At 41.6% G+C, this 23,311-nt stretch overlaps 1 protein-coding gene across 1 annotated transcript in view; it reads left to right on the top strand.

The window, feature by feature from the left end:
* The first annotated feature begins 6,503 nt into the window (after nt 1–6,503).
* Nucleotides 6,504–23,311, top strand: part of c1qtnf4 (C1q and TNF related 4) — a 39,511-nt gene continuing 22,703 nt past the window's right edge. The window contains exon 1 of the mRNA XM_047581244.1: nt 6,504–6,654. The gene's annotated coding sequence lies outside the window, so the exon portion shown is untranslated. The remainder of the gene's footprint in view (nt 6,655–23,311) is intronic.

The raw sequence follows: 23,311 nt of genomic DNA on the forward strand, positions 1-23,311 counted from the left end.
TAACAACAGCAGAAGGAAAACTGCCAAATTCCTTTTTTCCAGCAGCGTATTCTGAAGAGGAAGGTAAACTAAGCATCTGAATCATATTTATGCAACATGTCTGCAAGCAGCAGGTTTATCCAAGGACTTGATCTTTTCTTAATTGAGTTTTCTCAGATATTTTTACGAGACAGATGATGATTTATGGCTGCAGGAAGGCCACTGGTTAGTATGCAAACACAGCGTTGGATGGAGTATGACTCACACCTGGCTGCCATCTGTGTTTTGAAAATTAGGTAATAAAATATGAGATAGGGATCCAAGACTAAGAGAGAAAAAAAAAAACGGCATTTGAGATATTAAAAATCTTCCAGATAGAAACCATAGATAATGAAAAATTAAATATCGCAAATCACCACACCGAATCAAAAGCAACTAACTTGAAGATATTCAAATATTTGAAATATTCAGGAAAGTGGAAGGCACGACTTCCCTGAAGTCTTGAGACTGAACGCTGGTGGATCGCTGTGATGAATAATTAACCAGAGGGAAATCAGGATCTCTTTAATGAAACCGGGCTTATATCACTGCAGGAATACTCAATCATTTACTCATCAGCTTATAGTCACATTTGCACATGGTTCCACAGAGGCATGTGTCCAGGCCGAGGAAAAAGGAAATCTGTGAGCATTATGTATGCGTAGACACACACAACAGCTACGCTGCATCACCTATTAATCAACCTGCCCCACTGCTGCTCTCAATGCGGCAGATTTAAAGTCAAACTGAAATTCATTAATTCATTTTTGATGACCACTGACAGGAGAAGTAAACACTGACCATATAGATCCTTCACGGTTTGTAAACAATGTGGCGTTTTTGGAGGGGCGGGGCTTAACTGGATGCAACGCATCTCAAACACTATAGCCTGTAAACAGCAGTTAGCATATTTTAAAGGGCTGTTTTGGCACGAATGGACAAGGAAAACTTAGATTTTAGAGAATATACTAATACACTTACTCCTGGAGATCCTGAGTGTTATTTTAAAAAGTTGACTCTGGCTGATGGGACTATATTCACCGACCCCTACACTCTCACTCACTGGATGGACGATTTGACCAAATTAGGACACAGAGGGGACGAAGTCTGGTCTGTCTTTATCAAGTGAAGCCTCCAACAAAGATATTACAAGAAGTAACTGGAACCACTGTGGAGTGTAACGTAGTAAATGCATAAACTTCTGCTTGGACACCACTGAAACATGCAACTAATGTTGTGTTAGCCAGCGGTTAGCATTAGCATTGACATTTAACAAGAATCCCCTAAATAATGATTAACTTAATGTAATTTCAGTCACGATTTAGTCTAATCCATAATGTTATGGATGGAACTGGTGATGTTTTACATATTAATCTGACCTGATGTGAAGTGTTCTCATTGTTGATTGTCTCACTTCAGTCCTTTCTTTTAATCACCAAAGCCAAACTAAAATTGTCTAACTGACTGGTATGTGATAAAACTTCAAGTTAGTGTTTTTGATTTTTCTGTTTTGCCTCCAGCTAACGACGTGACGTCACAGTGATGTGGGCTATGAAGGGATCTATTTGAACAATTCATTGTTCTGCTGGGAAATTTTTGGACCTGCTTCGTGGAAGAACTTTACTCTGGAGAATGAAGTCCGTCAGACAGAACTGTGTAAATAGCTGGATGATTGATGAGGTGGTGGTAGGAGATCATCATTCAATACCATTCAGCAGCTCCAATAACATCCCTAAACTGAATCCATGGCGTCCACTCAGACAAAGGCTGAAGACAAACAACAACAACAACACTGAATGATGGGTTTAACTTGCTCCCCCCAAACCATCTCTGATCGACTGCCTTCACGCCATAAAAGCCTGGATGACAACCAACCTGCTCCAGCTGAACAGCAAAAAAACTGAGCTCCCAAATCCAGTGCTCCACAAGGTGGGGAGCACTGAACCACCTTTTCACCACGGCCTTTCCCCATCATTCCTAGCTTGCCTTCCCTCTGCCTGTTTATCTTCACCCCTCCTTTCCCCTGTCCGTTCCCCATGTTTATGTAAAGCACCTAGTACTTTGAAAGGCGCTATAGAAATTCATGTTATTATTATTATTGTTAATAAAATCTTTCTCTGTCAACTCTAGGAGAAGACAAGAAAGACAGGAAAGGGGAGGAACTTTAGGACATTTAAAATCAGGACAGATCATCCGATACTTAACATCAACCTCCCGAGACCCAAAGTGTTGTTTGCATTTTTAATTTCTCCAAGGTATCTAGCATTACTAGAACCTAAGAAATATAAAAACTTAGCATCATCTTTAAACAGGAGGTAGTTTTTGGGAAAACAAAGTCCTCATATGTGGACAGAGGGATTATTTTATTGTGTGACGCAATGAAGTCAACAATGTGAATCAAATGTATAAAACTATATCAATCCCTGAACATTGCTGTGCAAAACAGAATTGCAAACAATTAATCTCAACATACTGAAACGAGTACTTGCTAATTTGTGACGTTGAAGCTCGTTACTATTGAAAAAATATGTTAAATAGGGTCAAAATGAAGCAGAATGCAGAATAAGCTGAAACGAAACCTAAAACGCCCTCATATCAGGACGTAGAGTCTTAGGAGGTTAAAAGATCGGGATCAAAATGGGGGACAAACATATTTAATCTGGATATCCCAGGAGACTAAAGAGATCTAACAAACATGTTAAACTCCTCCTGATAGATGGAGTGAATGGGACAAGAGCCAAACCTCAACATCCAAGAACACCCCCACCCCGCCTAGACATATTTAAATGCAAGGATCCTTTCATTCCACCACCGTTCACTTCCTGTTTGTCACGCTCACATCATTTCTCCTCATCATCTCCTCATACATGCACACGTCCATCTCATCTCCATCCGTCCACTCTTCTCTCTGGGCGACACGGAGCAGCAATAAAACAAAATGTCAGGAAGGATGAAGATGTCATTTTATCTTCATTTCCACAGAAGAGACAGAGCTTTGTTATTAACAAGGTTGCCTGCAGCTGCCTACGCACGCCGTCGCCTTCTATCCGAAGACGAGTCTTAATTTTAACACCGGGAAAAGAAAAAGACTCCAGCTCTGCTGTTTGTGTTTGTGATGACATACCCACATATCTGCCACGTCGACAACTCTTAAAATCTGTACTTATTTATTTTTTTAAATAGATGACATTTCAAAGGCTTTTGGATGAGCAGTTGCATTTGCAGCAGATGCTTTTTTTCACTAATTAATGCCGGCGAAGACAACTCTGACATTCACTCGGCGAGATCAACAGAAACACAGGCTCCCTCTTTCCCACTCTCATGGACGGAGAGCGAGTTATTGGCTGTGTTCATCTCCCTGCTTGGTGCGTTTACGCCCGCTTTAGGTTAATTGGCTGATCCCACGTGGACGGAGGGATTGATGGCTGCGAAGAGGCCGGCGAAGAGAGTAAAACTCTGTCAACTACGTGGAGCAGGAGAGGAAACAGTAACCGGGGAGAATTGTGAAAAATAAGGCAGACACTGCGACCAATTTGCCATCTTCTCCCATCATTAACTGATAGCCGGGTCATTAGCTGAGCCTGTCGTATACGCTGGTCTCACGGTGCAGAATGAGGAACACCTGCTGAAGGTGGCAGATGGCAGAATAAAGAGCCCAGAAATAGAGGCTGTGAGAGGAAGAGCACATGATTCACCTCCTGCTTGCTTCACAATTTAAAAAATGGTAAAATATGGGGTTTACAAAAGCTGGAAAAAAAAAAAACTTTAATTATAAATCACACAGCGGGAAATGTGTTCTTTTTTCTTCTTCTTCTTTTTTTTTTAAGTAAATGCTCCACATTTTAAGGCACTGGAAGATTCTTTATGGAGATTTAAACAGGTGGTTATGTAATCCTCATGTCATCTGGTAATAAAGCAGATGGTGAGGAAACAGTGCAACAACTAAATGTCAAACATGAGAAAACATCATAAATATACGACATTTACGTTTGCCACAGTTCCTACATACAGCACTTTGTGCTACTTTTGTATGAAAAGTGCTTTACAAATAAAGATTGATTGATTAATTAAATGTCTAAACAATATAAATATTCAATAGATTCAAGTCGATCTTGATTTGAAAGATTCAGATTGATTTATAAAATCCCCATTGACTGTTTACACTATGGACAAACCCATCGTGACGTCACCCATTGGATTCTGAACCTCGAAAATGAAGCCTAAAGTGGGCGGAGCCTGTGGTCACCATGTAAGATGAGCTTAACTCCGCCCACACGCAGATACTCCAAATATGGGCATAGGGATCATGTCGGGGCGGAGCTAACACAGCCTGGACGTTGAGACCCGCCCACCCAACGCTCTGCTACCTGTTAGCTCAGGCTACGCCTGAAATTATGCAGAATTTGAAACCTTAATAAAAAATAAACGAATGAGTTAGAAAAAGATCCGCCCCCAGTACAGTTGTTATGAATATAGAAATAAACTACCGAGACTGGTTTGTTGTACCAGGCTGTAAACATGTCTTTTTAACATGGGAGTCTATGGGGATTTGCTCCCTTTCGGAGCCTCTAGTGGCCACTTGATGAACTGCATTTTTTTGCACTTCCACATGGGCTTCATCGCTCAAATCTAGAGGACGATCTCGTTGCAGTTTCGCGTGACCATTTTCGGTGAAACGAGATTTGATTTAGATCCAACTCCTTCAACGGAAGCTCCACCTCTGATAAAACCGTGAAAGACGATTGGACGTGTGACGACAGAGAAGAGCTGGACAGAAGCAAAGACAGATGAAAGATGTGAAACTGGAGGCAAAATATCACAAAACTCTGGAACCAGTGACAACATTAGTTTTATCTCATCTTCTACTAAAGCTTTATCGCGTGGTTGCTGGAGAATATCCCAGTTGTTATCGGGAGGAGACACGGGGTCCACCCTGGACAGGTCTCCAGTCCATCGCAGGAGACAGAGACAATCAAGCATTCACACTCACACTAAGGGTCAACTTAGAGTCACCAATTAGGCTAACAAGCATGTCTTTGGAGGTGGGAGGAAACCGGAGAACCTGGAGAAAACCCACGCAGACACAGGGAGAAGTAAGTTAATTTATATATATATTGAATTGTATGAGTTCAGGAAATCAGATAGATGGAGGTACCCAGCCCGAATGAAAACCAAACCTCTTCCTGAGCTCCAGATAACGTGATTATAATTCCTTCAAGTCAGTCGAAAGTAAACATGTCACTTTGGGGTTTGAGTTTTAGGAAAAGGCAGCAGATGTCGCAAAGCCTCAAATAAACCAGAAGCATGTGGTGAGCTCAATAAGCACAAATATTTTTACGCCAAAAATTATTCATTAGGTTGTTGGCAGCCACCGCTCCCTTTCTACAGTGTTTTTGTTGTTTGTTTTTCTTGTGGTTCTGCGTGAAGTATGAAAATATCTTGTAAACAGAACAGTGTTGTCCGGAGCCCTTTTGGTGGCTTCACGCTCCATTACCTTCCCTGGTCGGAGCGAGACGCGCGGCGCCACTCGTGACATTAGATCTGTTTAGCCTCATTGCCTGGTCCACGCCGGCCACGGCACGGATAAAAATGTGAATTAAAAAAAAAATAAAGAGCACGCCAGCTCTGCCCTGGAAGCGTCCGGGAAGGAAGCCGGGATGCGTCGGAGCGCGGCAGCCAGCCAGCCGCTGGCCAAGAAAAAAACCAAAAGGCACATGAGGGATTTAGTCAAGTGCTCATTTAAATATGAGTGAGCAACAGACTGTGGAATTTGAATGAGATTATAAAGGGAGACGGGGGGTAGGATGAATTTCAATTTGAGAGCATTACATGTATTCTCTTTCTGTCTCCTCAAACTCCCCCTCCCCGCCTCACACCCCCCCTTCCCAGAGGTGAGATAATGACTCCCAACAATGAGCGGGAGGGAGGAAGTTGGCAGCGCTGTCGCCACATAGCGAAGCCCTACGGTTATTATGGCACGTCTGTTCCTCTTATTTATCTGTGAACACGCACACACACACGGAGAGGAAGACACCAGTAAACACAGGTGGATGCACACACACACACACACACACACACACACACACACACATTTACACACACCGTGGTTTAAGTTAACAGAGCATCATATCTGAGTGCATCCCTCCAGCGCACTGCAGTGGTACGCATTGCACCTCTAAAACCTCCTTATCAGATCTCAGCCTGCGTAGAATACATATATACACACAGTGTGTTGGTGTGTGTTTGTTTGTGTGGGAAGGTGTGTGAGGGGGAGGTGGGGGTGGGGGTGGGGGTGGAGGTGGGGGTGGGGGTGGGGGTTGCCGACTAATGCTTCTTCAAAGACAACATCAGCAGCAGCAGGTTGAGGGAAGACACTGGAGGAGGGAGAAGAGAGGAAAAACAGAGTGAAGGGGGGAAAAAGAGCAAAGAGGGTGAGGGAGGGAGGGAGGGAGGGAGAGCAGATTGAGAGAAATAGAGGGGAGGGTGGGCAGAGATAGAGAGAGAGAGAGTGTGTGTGTGAGAGAGAGCGTAAAGGAGGAGGGGAGGTTTATTCCAACAGCGCTGGTGAGACAGAAGTTTCATCTCTGCACCTCAACACGCAGCCTGGACAGATCCACCGTGCGAGCACACAAACAGGTGAGACATCTCTTCTTCCTCCTCCTCCTCCTTCTTCTCCTCCTCCTCTTTTACCCTTTGTGCATCCACAAATATAAAATGCCCGGCATGCAGGTGTGAAGGTGAACGCCGTGTGAGAGCGAAGAACTTGGTGGCTGTAGGTGTCAGCCTCAAGTTGGGAGTGTGCAGGCATCTCTGGAGGGTTCTGATGTGTCCTGAGGGAAGGACGTCAAAACACAAACAGTTCAGAATGAGCTAAAAAAAAAAAAAGATTTTTATTCCAGAAACACAAAGAAGGGTTGTAAAGTGAAGTGTGCGATGTTCATTTATCCTCTTCCTTAAGTGTTGCATGCTGGTTGTGTGTGCGTGCGTTCAGCAGTCGTGCCGCGTCTGAGCATCATGAATTATTTATCTGCAATGATCTCCAGAAACGGGCGATACCTCAACAGGGACACAGAGAGAGAGGATCGCATACGCTGCGATGAAGTCACCGGGTTAATACCGTATTGTGATAGCGCGGCCGGTGCAACGCGCGGAGCAGATGGAAACGACCTGCATCTTTCATACGTTCGGCTCAGCTCAGCCACACTTGCTTTTGTCTTGTTGTGAACCTCGGTGCCACGGTGGGCTGCAGCGTGCCAGAAACAGTGTGGAGATCCTATGGTTTATTTATCTGTCATTATCCGTGGCGGAGATACCCGAGAGGAATGTGTGTGTGTGGCGGCGGGAGGCTGTGAATGTGAGGCAGAGGTGATGAGACGTCTCTTATCTGGAGATGTTTTTTTCCTTTTCTCCGCAGTAAAGATACAGTATCTAAATCCACATCAGTGTTAAACGTGGCCACCGCGGGCTACACACTCATCCTCTGGGACGGAGAACGGAAAGTGTGTGTGTGCTCATTACACATTTTGGGAGTTGCATACGCTCGTGTTATTTACAGTGTGTGTGTGTGTTTGTGTGTTTGTGTGCGCATGCAGCTGCCTCTGCCCTCCGCTGTTGAAGGCTGATGTCGTGAGAGCAAAGAAAGAAAGAAAGAAAGCGAGAGTTCTGTGAACGAATACTCCACCAAAACTAACCTCTGTGAGCTGGAAAGTTTTCAGCTGTTGCATGCTTGGCATTTACTTGTAGAGCACTTTAATCGATTCAAATGTTGATCCAGAATCAAAAATCTTTGTTGAAACTTTTTTGTTTCTTTGCCAGTCAAACACAGACCTGTGATTTGTCTCCAGTGCATCTTGCTTTTTGTGCGTTTGTTGCTCATGATCAGTACCGCTGGAACAAACATTTAGATTGTCGATAACGTCTTGGAGCCTAAAAACACCTTAAACAAGTAGTAAAAACAGAGAGGAACACACTAAGAGCCAGATGACAAAACATGCTCACTGTGTGCTCTGGCTGCCTGCTGGTGCTGATCAATCCCAGTCATCGATCAGAGCGTTTCCATGACCACAGTAGTAAATAAACATTTAACTGTGCTCACAGCACTGAAGAAAGGAAGGACGGAAACGGGGCAGATGCAGCCTTGGATTGTCGTCACGCCGAAGGTTTCCTGGAGAGCAGTTTGGAAGATTCCAGCTGTCCCCATCTTGGCATCGACTGACTCCACAAAGCTCCAAACTAATAGACTGTGAAGGTTCTCAGTCATCCAAAAAATGCTGAGAGGAAGGCAACTGGACTTGGAGAGTTTCTTGCAGCAACACAATGATGTTATTGCTCCACCCCTCGTCCCTGTAGCCCCCGACGTCTCGTAACAACAACAACATCAGGCTACAGGCTTGTGATGTGCTGCATCAGATATTGACCTTTGTTGATTGGCTTAGTCCAATATATACTGTAATCTGGAATGTATATTTTTATATGGGTTGGTGTGCATGCTCCGCCTCTTCTTCTTCTTTTTTTTTGGCTGTAGCAGAAACAGCACCATGCATAGGGCTGGGTATTTGTCAGTCTTTCTACAACTAGATATGGTTTTACAGTGGATCTATCTTTAAGGAGAAATTCTCAACACGACGCCAAGGAAAAAAGATTGTTTTGTAAAAGGTGTGCTTCCAGTCCCCAAAGGTATGGATCCATTCATGACAATCGGCCTAAACGTGTAAAACTTATGCAGCTTCACCCAAAAATCGCATTCATGTGGACGTGGCCTTAAGGCTCATTTAAAGTGCTGCAGGACTTAAACGCTGGTGCAAACCTTTTTTACTTGTGTGCTCATCACTCTGGCTCACTCACTTTTCAACAATAGCGACTGAAACGTTTGTTGAAATTTCGGTGAAATTTCGCCGAAGACGAGTCATACAAATGTTTGTAGCCCCAAACCTCCTCACTTCACCTTTCCTTGATGTGTTCCGTCTTCATTCATGTCCAAAACAATCAATTAGAAAATTGCAGAGACGGAGAAGCCATAAATACCAAAGCCTTAAACACGCTACTACCAAGTGGACCAATCACAGCTGTTGTGGTTTGCATCGCTTCAGTGCATAGTTACATTTCTGGGGAGGGACACGTCAGGCTGCAGCGTAGCACCGGTTCTGCATACGGTCTGGGCTGTTCGGCAAGAATATGACTTCTGAATTTCAACAAAATAACTAATCAATAACTAATATATTTCAGATGACAGAAAAACTAAATAACTGTTGTTACATATACCAGGGGCTAAAAGTCTGCCTCATAATATGGACGTTTATGGAGATTGACTCGCTGTTGGAGCGAGCATCTAGTGGACATTAGAGGAACTGCAGGTTTCTTACACTTTTCGGCATCATTCGTTTTTAATTCTTTTATTGATATTTATATAAAAATTACCCAGAAGTGTGAAATTTTATTTTTCTGAAATGAACAGTGGCTCGAGCCGGTTCTTCAGAAAGTGAGGGGGAAAAAATCTAAAATAGCATGCACTGCCTCTGGTCACTGCAAGACCAGCTTGTCCAAATCTCATCAAAAAAAAACAAAAAACACTGCATCTGCTCAAGAAAGCAAGAAAAAGTGGAGAAGAATTCTTGGCAATTTACATTCAAGCTGAAGTCCCAATACCTTAGTCAGTCAGTCCCTCTCGTGCCGTAGCTGTAATTCTTTTGTAGTTCTCTTAGTTCTTCATTCCAGCTGTGACAGGTTTTACTTTCCCCAAGGGAGCTTGTTTAGATGATAATTTTCAAAACTTTTTCCATTTCATACAGCAATAATTTCTGATTCTGCTTTGTCTTTACTAACCAGAAGAAAACAGTCCTACCTGCAGGTTACACAGCAGAAAATGTGTTCCAGATGCCTCAGAGTAAATCAGATAATAAGAGTAATAAATGCTTAGCAGTGCACACCAGATGTTACTGAGTCATGAGCAGCAATGAGATTCTTTCATTCTTTAGCGTGATGTGGTGCAGACCAGCTACACCTGTTCCACCATTTTGATTTTCAAAAATTCATGTCTGAACATTGCTGTGCAAAGAGAGAATTGCAAATAATGAAATCCCAACGTCTTCAAACGAGTTCTTGCTAATTAGCGAAGTTACAGCTCGTTAAGAATTAATCCACTGAAATGACTGCTATCATATTTTTACACCAACCACAATCTAGTTATGAGGATAGAAGTTTAAATGAAGCAGAACAGTAATTGGCGACAAACTTATCGTCCCCCATGTGAGGACGCAGGGTCTCAGGAGGTTAAAACACCGGGTGCATCTCTATTTACTTGAATAAATCGAATCCATGAAGTTGATTTTTTTCGTATAAATGGCGGTGAGCCATGTTTAAAGAGAGCAAAAATTGAATTTCCTCATCGTTTAGCACCACACCGAAAGCTTGCTGGTATTCAGAACAAGTGAGACTTCAGAGTGAGACAGGAGCAGCTAATTATGTGAGCGACCTTCTCAAAGTCAGCTGGGGTTAGCAGCGGTTTGATCTTTGAAATACTTAGGAGCTGCAGAGAGAATCACTGCGAAAAGACTTTTGAAGAGCGAGACTATATTTAATCCATGCACACAGCAGCGCCGTGTTGACCATTTGGGCATTTATGGCCGGTGCAGTCAATAAAACAGGCAGGATGTTTTTATTTTAGCTAAGGCGGTTTATGCAGCACCAGAATACCCAGGTGGAGGTCTTCCCACTCTGTTCTTGCAGCTTGTGAAAGTGCAATACGGCGTCGTCCCACACGAACAGAATGAAACCAATCACCCGAGATTATCGACCGACCGCAGGTGAGCGCATCGCGGAACAGTGAACACAGAGAGCGTGAGTACAAAGAATGGTGTGAGGAGGAGGAGGAGAAGAAGGAGAAGAAGATGCAGTCAGATTATTTTAAACTTCACGCCTCAAGGTCTGGATCGCTGCGCGTGTCTGTCATAAACAAGTCACAGAAATAAAGCTCTGAGCAGAGGAGACGGTGACAGTTCTGCAGCAGAGGACGTCTTTGTGTCATCACCTGCTAATCCCTCTGTTGATGCACTAATCTGTCTATTGCAACACCCTGAAGATCACTCACGCCGATCATTCCTCAAACCTCAACGTTTCAATCAACGTCCCACAACTTAAAGTTGAACCTCTCGCTCATTTTCTCTCATCTGTCTCGGTAAATGGTGCTGAGTATTTCTGTTCCCTTTCTTTCCCAGAAGAATTGGAAGCGGAGTGAGAAATGTGTGATTTTTTCTGACGAGAGGACGGATTTCATTTGTCTTAGTTGTTGAAATGCACGAGGGATTGAATCCTCCTTGAATGTGGCGATGCTCCAGGTGTGGAATAACCTTAACCCCAGCCTCCTAACAGGCTGGGATGACAAACAAAGGCTTCTTCTTCTTCTTCTTCTTCTTCTCCACATCCTCATTGTGACATATGTGCAGATAAATCCGCAGCTACCGTGGTTTCATTTCGGTCAGGGACGAGTGCAAATTATGTAAAATTCAATGTGAGCAGAGTTAGAATGATGCAGATTCTGTGTGTTTTCAGAATCTGTCTCGCGATAAGTGCTGCATTCACACGATTAGTCACAAGTATGAGAACAAGACCCAGATTCTCTCAGGGATAACAGCCAGGCAGATTATAAACATGGTGCGACTGCATAAAGAGCCACTGGAAAAAATAATTAAAGGGAAGCGTGAGGGGAATGTTTGCACAGTTGTTGTTGTGCAGGTTGTGCACGAGTGTTTCACTCGTTTTGTCTTCCCATCAACGTCTTCTCAACTATTTAGCATATTCTGTACCCTTCTTTGCAGAATTCATGGGCTAGTAGACCACATTTATATAAAATGATGCAACATAAAGACAAATTTGATAGGAAGGTTGAATAGGATCTAAAGAAGAAGGCAGAGACTATATTGCGTTGACTGGGGAAAGCTGATCAGGAAAGGAGACAGAGGAGGTGAGTGTTGGAGTCATGACTGGTTGATGAGGTGATGAGGTGATAAAGTAGGTGAAAGGACAGAGAAGACATGTAGCCTGGTGTAATAAGTTACCAGTGTCGTAACAAGACATTTGTGTTTGATGACAGAGAAAGAAAAATATGCTTCAGCATCACCTGGACTGTTCTACATCCAATCAGAAGCATCTGTTCTAGCAAATTCAACCCCATGGTGCCAAGATGGCGTGTTTAACGTCACTGTTAAGGCTCATTTAAAGAACTAGACGGTGTAACCTATGTACATAGCTAAAGAAGCCTAAACCTCCTATTATTCTTCTGTCCATCACCATATAAAGCCCTGCTGAAATTATTTAATTGGTCTGGCAGATTCTTGCAGGATCATAATCAGTTACTAGTCTTTCTTAGGTATCCTCCATAAAACAAAGTGCTCTGAAGTCGCAAACTATGGACTTGCGTACTTGGTATTTTAGGCTTTACAAGTCCCATTCTGAAATATAGACCCTGGAGGACGGGAGGAATTGGAGCGGTGAAATGCGTTCTGGGATACCTACCTGTAACAAGTCCACGAGGTTACCTACTGATGCATTCTCAATAAAACGGATGGAGCAGTTGCACATCTGGATATTTAGACTCTACTTGGTCAGATGCAAGATTTGAACTGAGAAACTGTTTCTCCGTCAGGGACTGAAGACTTTTCACTGGTAAGGACTCGTTTTGTGGGCCGGGACAGTTTGGGCTCGTTTTTTCCAGCCTAGAGAGTGGAGACAGATAGGTGAACTGGGGCTAGGACAGGAAAAAGATTCACTCAATAACAGGACAAAGAATAGAAACTGGAGGGGAATAACTAAACACCGAGATCACTGTTTGTCCAAAGAGGCCTTCTGGGACGGCAGTGTTGATCGATTCCAGACTGAAGCGTCTTCATTTTAGCTGGACTGTCATAAAAATGTATTTACCGTCGGGGCTCAGAAAATAACAGGCAGAACTCATAAACAAAACTCCAGATCACCTTCACTGTTGTTTTCACAAGCAAAACAACACTTGGTGAGGACAAAGCAGACAGGAGAGAGCAGGGGAAGGCTGGGAACAAGGTGAGTGGTGAAGCAGGTCAAAGGGTTAAGGCATGAGTCAGTGGTCAGAAAACACACTGAGGGTATGGAAAAGCTTGAGAGAAGCAGGGTGGATTAATACTGTGGAGATGATTAGGGTGTGGAAACACGTGAGCAGGTGGGTGCAGTTTATCGTCTGTACTTCTGTTCTTGTAAAAATACAGTCGACATTTCAGGATGTGTAGTTTCCTGTGAAAAAATAAATAAATTATTGCCTTAATCCAACTTTAACTGGACAAATTAAGCACATGTAAACACGTTATTCGGACTAAAATCAGAGCTCTCCTTATCTGATTAAGACGCCCAGATAACGTGTATTGGAAATTGATTTTCTCCGGCGTGTATAAGCCTTAATTGGACTTTAACTGGACAACGCGTGTGCTCATGCTCCACAGTGTAGAAGAACCACCTGAGGGATAGCGCCATCTTATCTGCACCAGAAGTAGCACCAGATTAAAAACTGTACTATTTTGTTGATCTGTTGATCTGTTGTTGTCTGATTAACTCCTTCTGATCAGGTGGCATGAGGCAGTTTTACTCTTATTCTAGTTGAACACCAGTGTCCATGTAAATATGACAATTGTGAGCAATTGTGCGGATGCATTTCCTTCAGAGTAATACCTTAACTTTAATTCAACCTTGCAGAGCTGCAGTGGACTCCTGATCTTGTTTTTCTGTGGTTTTCAAGGTCTTTCCATCTCTGGAGAGCAGCCTGGTGATGAAAAAACTACTGATTCAGTCCGTCATCCTGGAGATTCAATAAACTCAATACTTGGTTTTGACGATTCAGTGTTTAAAAACCTGCAGGCTCATGAACTTAACGCCTCCAATTAACTTATTCTACTTCATTTAAACCCGTTGTCTTTGTTAGTGGACATTTTAGTCTGCCATCTGGTGGTAGCAAAGGGTCAGTACACTAGTCAGTAAAAACATGATTCATGGATTCATTCTACAGACGATCACAGGACAAAAGTGGATGAGGAACAAAACCCCATCAAGTTCTATGGTTAACATGTATTTATTTATCGTTATTAACATTTCTAGTTTGACATGACTCACAAATTTAATAAATTTCATCAATAGCTACGAGCTACAACCTTGTTAAGTAGCAAGTAGTTGTATGAGGACATTGGGACTTCATTGTTTGCAGTTCTGGTTTTGCTAAGTCATGTTCAGGTATTAAAATGCACAGTTTTTGTATTTTGTCACATATTGGGTGACATTATTATAATATAGATAAAGAAATAATCCCCATGTCCACATATGAGGACATTGTTTTTATTAAAAACGACTACTTCCTGTTGAAAGATGATGCTGATACAAATGATGATGATACAAAAGCTCAGGTCTCAGGAAGTTAATGAGAAACAGAAATAAGAAATTAAAAAAATAAATTAATGTCTTAATAGTGATAAAATTGTGTTTTTAAAAAATAGAGATGTTTCCAATCATAAATCTTGTTTTGCTGCACTGGGAACATTTCAGTTAACGTTTCATTTAAGTCAATAATTCATCTGCTTTTTGTTTTGTTTTGTTATGTTTTGGTTGATTATCCACCAAGAAATGACAGAATCCAGTGATAAAAACAGGCCAGATAATTCGCTAATGGATGTTTTTTAAATCTTACTTGTGTTTTAATCCAAGCATTTGTGCACGGTCCCCACAATCACTCACATAATGAGCAGGCAGCAGTTAGTTAGTCATCCAAGTCTGCTGCCTTGCTCTTGTATCATCTGTCAGTGGTGGATCGAACCCTGCCGCGTTTGCTGGAAAGACCGATACTCTCCCATCCTGTCTCCAGTTGTGGGAGGTTGAATTGACAGGACTGAAAGAGCAGCGTCCCTGCTCCAGGTTTCCTTTATTCTCACTCTGTGACAGGAGAAAGAAGACATTTACAGGGCAGGATTAGACTTCTTAGAGATGGGCCCCTTCGCCTGACAATTCTGGCTTACACCTCAAATCATATTTTTTTTTTCCTTTCATATTCTTTCCGTTTGTCATTCTGTGTTTCTCTCCATCACTGCCATGCAGCCGGTCCCCAGGCTGGTCCATGTGTCTACAGTTGAGCAGGCAGCTGACGGCACGGTGACAAGTGCTGAGGATGAGAAGCTGCGAGGGAGGGGAGGGGGGGGGGGGGGGGGGGGGGGGGGGGGGAAGAGAGAGGAAGAGGGACTAATGAGGGGGACAGCAGCAGCAGGGGTCTGTCACTGCACCTCTAGATAACAGCCCCCCTGACTCTCTTTGATATCCATCCCAAGTGACCAGGTCGCTACATCAGCTTGTAGCAGTGAAAAGGGGGTAGAGGTGCTTATTAGCCACCTCGGCTCTGTTTTTTTTTTTTTTCTTCCTTTTGTGCACTTGTAAAGGGAGGGAGGAGGAGGGAGGAGGAGGAGGAGGAGGAGGGGAAGCAGTGGAAGCTGTTGTCAAACCACAAATGGGTAAAAACAGAAAAGCAGAACTGAAAAAAAAAAATTCAATGTTGAGAAACGGTGAGAGGATGAACTCGTTTATTGCAAAAGATTATAAAACACGCTCACGTTCTCCCCTCAGCCCCATTCCACCTCCAACTGTTTTTATGAAAAATGCAGGATAGGGAACATGAGGAGCTGCAGGAGGATGCAGCAGGAAGACAGAGAGAGATATGATGTAGAAAATACCAAAACAACAACACTTGTGACCCACGATCCAACCCATTTATTTTAATAATGTGCACAGATATATTAACAATACGGCCTTGATAGATATTTCATTAAATTAAATAAAATGACAAAAAATATAATTGATTGTGTGGAATCTTTTGAATGTGATTTAAATAAATGTGTTAAATACAGAACACATAATAAACAATAATAATAATAATGATAAAAATGGCCAAAATTAAGAATTATTATTTATATGTCTTGGTGCGTTTACACTATGATCGACAAAAGCTATAACTTGTTCAGTGGCAGCAGTTAAATTGTCACCAGCTCTGTTTTCATTACAGTTTTTCTCTAAATAAAAGCAGCATTAAAGAAATTTCGAAGTTCAATTGCGCTTTGATTGTTATTTCTACTTTGTTTGTTTCTCGACTATTCTGGCATCCTGGGGCTGCTGTTGACCATTTTTGGATGTAACTGGTACAAGGACAAGTTAGTTAGTACCTTGCAGTTGTCCACCCAGTAGTAATTCGAAAAGCGTGCTTTCCTGCCAATATGGCGGCGTTGTAATTGCTGGTGCATCGTGACGTCATCTACCGGAGCTCTATAATCATTGTATATGTAGCATTAGATCATTTTGACAGTGTCACTGTAAAAGCAAATGGGTTGTAGCTTCTTCTTGCTTCCCGGCTCAATACAGATGTGAAAAGTTATTTCCTTTCATATACCTGCAGAAGGTTTGTAGCCTGGAAAATTGCTGTCGAGTCTCTCTGTTGGGAAGTGATGATGATCTGGCAAACATCTGCCCGACCAATCAAGTTGTTTGGGAGGAGCTTTATGCAACGATGGACAGAAAAGTGTCCATCCAAATGCCCAAATGCGTTGTCCAGTTAAAGTCTGATTAAGACGTATACATGTTGGAGAAAATCGATTTCCAATCGTATTATCTGGACGTCTTAATCAGATAAGGAGAACTATGACTTTAGTTGGAATAACGTGTTTACATGCACTTAAATGTCCAGTTAAAGTCGGATTAAGGCAATAATTAGTTTTATTTTTTCACGTGCATGTAAATGTACAGACTGCATATTTTTTTAATCCTTCTATTATTTTTGGGGTCAATTTGACCACATTCAATTTTTAATGTATCTAAATATATGATTAACATAATTTTTTTGCGTCATATTTATTGACTTTTCCTAATTTAATGGCGACATTGACCCAGACACTGCCCCCAAAATAATATATATTATTATCCCTGATAATAGTTTTTCACAATAAATGCTATAGATAACAAGAGTATGAACTTAGAAATGATATAAAGCGTCTCTTTCCAATTTTAAGTGAGATTTTATGATGGTCTGCGGGGATTTGTTTTATTTAAAGAGTTATTTTAGTAGTCAACAAATATAAAATACCTGAGGTAAACATTTTTTTAAATCATTTTGTGGAGGTTTAAATTGTTGCGGTCAAATTGATCCCAAGGATAAAAAGTGTAGATTTGAAGGTAATAAGAGGGTTAATGTCGGTGTGATGTGTCCAGGCTTTAACAGTAACCACTGCTCCAGTTGTGTTAACTTGAATATTTTATTGAATAAAACAGTTAAACATTTGAAATGGTGAGTCAGTTTTCACATTATATGAGCGGTTTGAATCCAGACAGCTGTACTGGCTGTCGTCTTGTTGCACAGGTCTCAGTCTTTCACTCTCTGGTTTTAGATCTCACACCTCGACTGTAACACATGACAGAGCATCTCACAGCGAACAAAGTGTCCTGATTGTCTTGGATGCCGGTTGTATAGACCGGAGCGGTGCAACGTGCCAACAGAAAATGGAACATCTAATTATTATTATTTTATTTTTTTTTTTAAACAGATCCCAGGCTGAAATCCCAGTCGTCTTTTATGAAATCTGTTTAAGGATGAGGGTTTTTAGTCAGCACAGAGAACTCAGTCCTAGTTTCTGCAGTTTGTCACAGATAAAACTTCGTATAAAACTTCTCTTTGGGAAAAAAAGGCCTATTAAGTGTGCTATAAAAGCATTTATAAATAAACTTTAAGGGCTACAAAGGGTGTTTTGACTCAGATTTGGACACCAGGTGGACGCCGTCACTTCTCTCGCCCAGGAACCTCTGATTCCTCCTGGCTCGCCATCACACATCTGATAATATGAGCTGTGCAGGAGCCAGCAAGGGACGTATCCTCTAAAGACATTTCTCTACAATAGAAATCTTTGCTCCATCTGCACCAAAGGGCGTAATCACTCAGGATCATCCTGGATTTCATGCATCCACTTTCCTAAGGCTGCACTGCACGCCCTAATAATGGGGCATCATCACAAGACCAGACTGAGCACTTTGATGTCTACCATCAGTCCAAGTGCACATTCTGATATTGACTTCTTGTCAAGGGTGTGAACTTTCATATTCACTCTCGCTCAGAAGGCCCTGCTTTGATTTGGCCGGCCCAGCAGGTAGGACCGTGACTGAGGTCGGCCTCCTGAAGCCTTTTGTGGGAAACGGAGCAGGTCTTATTGATCCTGACGGAAACAGTCATACGCTGTTCGAGCACATGCAAACATGAGCGACATTAATTCTGTCATCAGATTGATTAGAGGAAGCAGAAAGATGAAAAGTAGGAGTTTTGTTCCACTTCTAATGAGCCCTGGGAGGCTTTTTGACTTGGAATCAGTCATCCGGCACCTCTGAGAGAAGCAGGTAAAACACGCATTGATTTATATTCTTCTTTAAAGCGGCTGCGCTCGATAGATGTGAAAGGGCACTGAAGTCTGTCGGGAGGCTATGTGCTTAATATGCGAGTCCCACAGTGTGCTGCACTGTATTGACTTTTTTTTAGCCAAGCAGTGGTTAAAAAAAAAAAAAAAAAAAAAACACATCATTATGAACCAGTCAAATAAAGACTTGTTCATCTCAAACTAAACTTCTCTAGTGTCTCTGTAAATGTCAGTAGAGTTGAAATGTTTGTGAATGAACCGAATTTATTAACCGGCTCTTTAAATCATTTCTCTTCATTTAACGACTCTGTTTAAAACGGATGCAAACATAAGCTTCTCTCCAATAGAAAACACGTTGGTGAGATGTCTAAGTTTGAGTGATTCTGATCCAAATCTTCTCCCCAGTGAAGTATCTCCCTGATAAAGCGAGTTATCCTCAAGCTGGCATCATAAAAAGAAATAATTATCAGAATCAGGCAGTTCTATGAGAGGAATGGATCCACAGGTTTCTGATTCCCTTCAAAGAGCTGTAAATCCTATCTCTAAAAAGTTGATCCACTAGGAACAATGAAAGTCAGTATGAAAATATGTGAAACCCCTGCTCTAGACATATTTTACTTGCTTTGTTGAATCTGGTCATCTGGTGGTGGATGTGGTGCTAGAGATCAGTCAGGAAATTCATCCTCTGTGCACCATAAATACTTTCTACCAAATTATATGACCAAACTACTGAAGTCTTCCAACTGTTGAGATATTTTGAGACATTAACTGTAATACCAGGCAAAGAATGACGTGTAGCTGCACAATTTATCTGACTTACTATCACATGCGTTTTCTGTTTACAGCTGGTTTAGATCATGTTAGTGCTGCAAAAATAAGACCAAATGGTGCATTTCTTGGAACATTTTTCTTAGTTTTTCTTCTTCATGCTACAACTGACGCCAAAAAACCTGACGCCACTCATGAAGATTTGTTGAGTAGTTTGGGAAATCAGGAGGAAGCGGCAGGAACTTGGAGGAAAACGAGCAGATGTTGAAGTTGTACCATCTCATTTTATTCTGCAGGGGGCGATATTCTCAAAACTTCAAACAATTTCCAACAGCACTGGTAAAAATCGCCAAAGAAGAAGAAAGAAAGCGTTAATAAACAAGAAGGAATGGATAAAGAAACTAGGGGTGGGCGATACTGGGAATTTTATTATCGATCTGATGCCGAGTAAATACAGGGCTAGTATCGCCGATATCGATACCGATACTTTTTACTTGAAATGTCATGATCATTGAATAACTTTTAGTTAGTTGATTATGATAAAATACAGAACAAATAATTAAATATTTCCTATTTTACTACACACAATTGTTTTAGAAAGAAGTAATGTAAGTAATGTGTGTAAAATAAGAAAAAGGAACAATGTAACAAAAATATGAATATAACAATGCAAACAACACAACAACAGTGGAAAATACAGTCAGTAACAAAGTCAGTTGAGCAAAATAAGGAAACAAAAGCAAGAATGTAATAATAAATATAAAAATTGCTCAGAGAGCAATAATTTTAGTAACAGCATCAGCACCAGTTGTGTGATTCTGCTGTGATTCTAGGATCTGAGTATCAAACGTTTTACTACAGGTGAGGATGGAGAAGCTCCACGGACTTGGAGAGAAGCTGCATGAACTCTGCGAGGAGGAATTAACTGGACGTATAGAAGAGAAACTGGAACAAAAGTATCAATCTCACCAAAGCGATACTAACCTTGGTATCGAGACTATGAATATTTAGGTGGATACTCCCAGCCCTAAAAGAAACGTTTCATTTGAACGACAAGTTCAGCTTCAAAGGTTTGACGCTTTGTTCTCGTCCAGAGAACAAAGTTTTCTGCATTAACTATTGATGTGAAATGAGACGTGAACTGAACGGAGCTGAGATGTTAATTCAAATGATACAAACCTGAAAAATATCCCTGACAGGTGCATTTAAAACGGGTGTGAAGAGGTGCAATTAATTTGTGTTTTACCTGCGTTTACTATTAAAATTATGCACTTAATCAAAATGTTTTAAATCCACTCAAAGGCCATTTTTTTTATATCGGTGTTCAAACAGGGAGAAATCCACTCCACCTCTGTGTTTTCACCCACAGCTGCAGAAACCTCTCTCTCTGGTTACTGTTGCTATCACAACACTCTCAGTTTAACTGTATAATATGGATCAAGGTCAGATGAGAAATTGCTGAAATGCATTCTGTAAAATAATCACAAACCCATGCAGAGGTGGGCGGGTGGGCGGCTGAGGGGAGGAACGAGGCTGAACTCGCAGTGAGCTGTGTCTTTTTTATCTGAACGTGGAATATGTGGTGTGCACTGAGACGAGTTTCTGCTTTTAAGCTGAGCCCAGATCTGGTGGAACCGTGTAGAAACTGAAGCTCTTTATCATGTTTGCACAAATGCCAAAAAATCATAAATGTTTTGACATATTTGTTGACATATAAGTTGATGAGATGAAAACCTTTTTTTTTGTTCTGCAGTGGGGTAATTGCAGTAATTGCAACAGCAAACATAGGGGTAGAAAGAGTGGACTGTGTAAAAGATAAATATTAAGATAAAATAGAATAGAATTTAAAAAAATACATCACTATAGTTTATTAAGACATGTGTCTCTAGTTGCCTGATGAATAAAAGTCTTGCTTTCTGTTGACCTACCATCACTTCAAGCTTTAAATTGTCAAGGTTTTATGCAAACATTAAAACATTTTCTCTCTAACATGTACATACTGACATAAAACACACAAACAAAGCACTTATTTCTTAATGAACTTTTACCATACGACTTATTACAAGATTTATGTTGTGATAACTGAATTAAATAACTTACTTACTGGTCTAAATACAGATAAACAAGCAATTTGCAAACATAGTGGAATTCAGTGTTGCTACGCTAACAGTTAGCATCTGCCCTTGATGAGACGGGTTTATTTTGGGGTCAGAAAATCAAAGAATGATTCCCCTTGAGAAGTCAGACCAGCTTCCACACCAGCACATCTTTTGTTGGTCTGGAGTCTCTCCGTTGAGAACTGATTATTCTCATGCAGAGATCTGCTGGGCCAATCAACATCAACACAAATACCGAGTCCAAAAGTTTCCCAGCAGATCACTGAACTGTCTCAGGATGGTGAATGTTGTTCCCTTCTATAATCAGTGGTTTTAATGTTGTGGCTGATCGGTGTATCTGCAATGGCATACCACCAATTTGCATATGCATAGCGGTCTATGTCTTTCTTTCTTTTTTTTTTGTGAAAGCGACGCTGGAATGCTGCAGCTGAAATGTATATATATATATATATATATATATATATATACAGTGGGGGAAATAAGTATTTGATCCCCTGCTGAATTTGTAAGTTTGCCCACTTCCATAGAAATGATCAGACTCTGGTTTTTATGGTTGTTTACTGGTTATGGGTATAGACAGAATATCAATCGAAAATGCATAAAAAACACACAATCTAAAAGTTATAAATTGTTATGTATTTTATTAAGGGAAATAAGTATTTGATCCCAACAATTCACTTAGAATTCAGGCTCCTACAGATTGGCTGGTGCGCATGTGGCACACAGCTGTGCTCAGTCAACTAATTACCAATACTCCTGATCTTAACTCGTCATGTATATAAAGCACACCTGCTCTAAGAATCAGTTTCTTACATTCCAACTTCTGGGGACAGGGACAAGATTGTAGACCTGCACAAGGCTGGTATAGGTTACAAAACCATCAGCAAAAGGCTTGGTGAGAAGGTGACAACTATTGGTGCCATTATTCGCAAGTGGAAGACCCATAAAAGGACCATCAACTGTCCTCGGTCTGGAGCTCCAGCAAAATCTCGCCTCATGGAGTGAGGATGATGATGAGAAAGGTGAGGGAGCAGCCTAAAACAACACGGCAGGAGCTTGTTAATGATCTGGAAGCAGTTGGGACCTCCGTCACCAAGAAAACAGTTGGCAACACACTGCGCCGTTATGGATTGAACTCTTGCAGTGCCCGCAAGGTCCCCCTGCTCAAGAAGGCACATGTACAGGCCCGCCTTAAGTTTGCCAGTGAACATCTAAATGACTCAGAGAAGGCTTGGGAGAAAGTGCTGTGGTCTGACGAAACCAAAGTTGAGCTATTTGGCATTAACTCGACCCGCCGTGTTTGGAGGATGAAAAAACGTGAGTATGACCCAAAGAACACCATACCCACGGTTAAGCATGGAGGTGGAAACATCATGTTTTGGGGCTGTTTTTCAGCAAAGGGTACAGGGCAACTTCACCGCATTATGGGGCCAATGAATGCAGCCATGTACTGTAACATCTTGGACAAAAACCTTCTTTCCTCAGCAAGAACACTGAAGATGCCTCGTGGGTGGGTTTTCCAACATGACAATGACCCAAAACATACTGCCAGGACAACAAAGGAGTGGCTCAAGAAGAAGCATATTAAGGTCATGGAGTGGCCTAGTCAGTCTCCAGACCTTAACCCGATCGAAAACCTGTGGAGGGAGCTGAAGCTCCGAGTTTCCAAGAGGCAGCCAAGAAACTTGAAGGATTTAGAGACTGTCTGTAAAGATGAATGGGCCAAAATCCCTCCTGCGCTGTGTGCAAACCTGGTGACCAACTACAAGAAACGTCTCATCGCTGTGCTTGCCAACAAAGGTTTCTCTACAAAGTACTGACTTGTGTTGTGCTTGGGGATCAAATACTTATTTCCCTTAATAAAATACATAACAATTTATAACTTTTAGATTGTGTGTTTTTTATGCATTTTCGACTGATATTCTGTCTATACCCATAACCAGTAAACAACCATAAAAACCAGAGTCT

Source organism: Mugil cephalus, chromosome 3, assembly GCF_022458985.1.
Source record: "Mugil cephalus isolate CIBA_MC_2020 chromosome 3, CIBA_Mcephalus_1.1, whole genome shotgun sequence".
Lineage (NCBI taxonomy): Eukaryota > Metazoa > Chordata > Actinopteri > Mugiliformes > Mugilidae > Mugil > Mugil cephalus.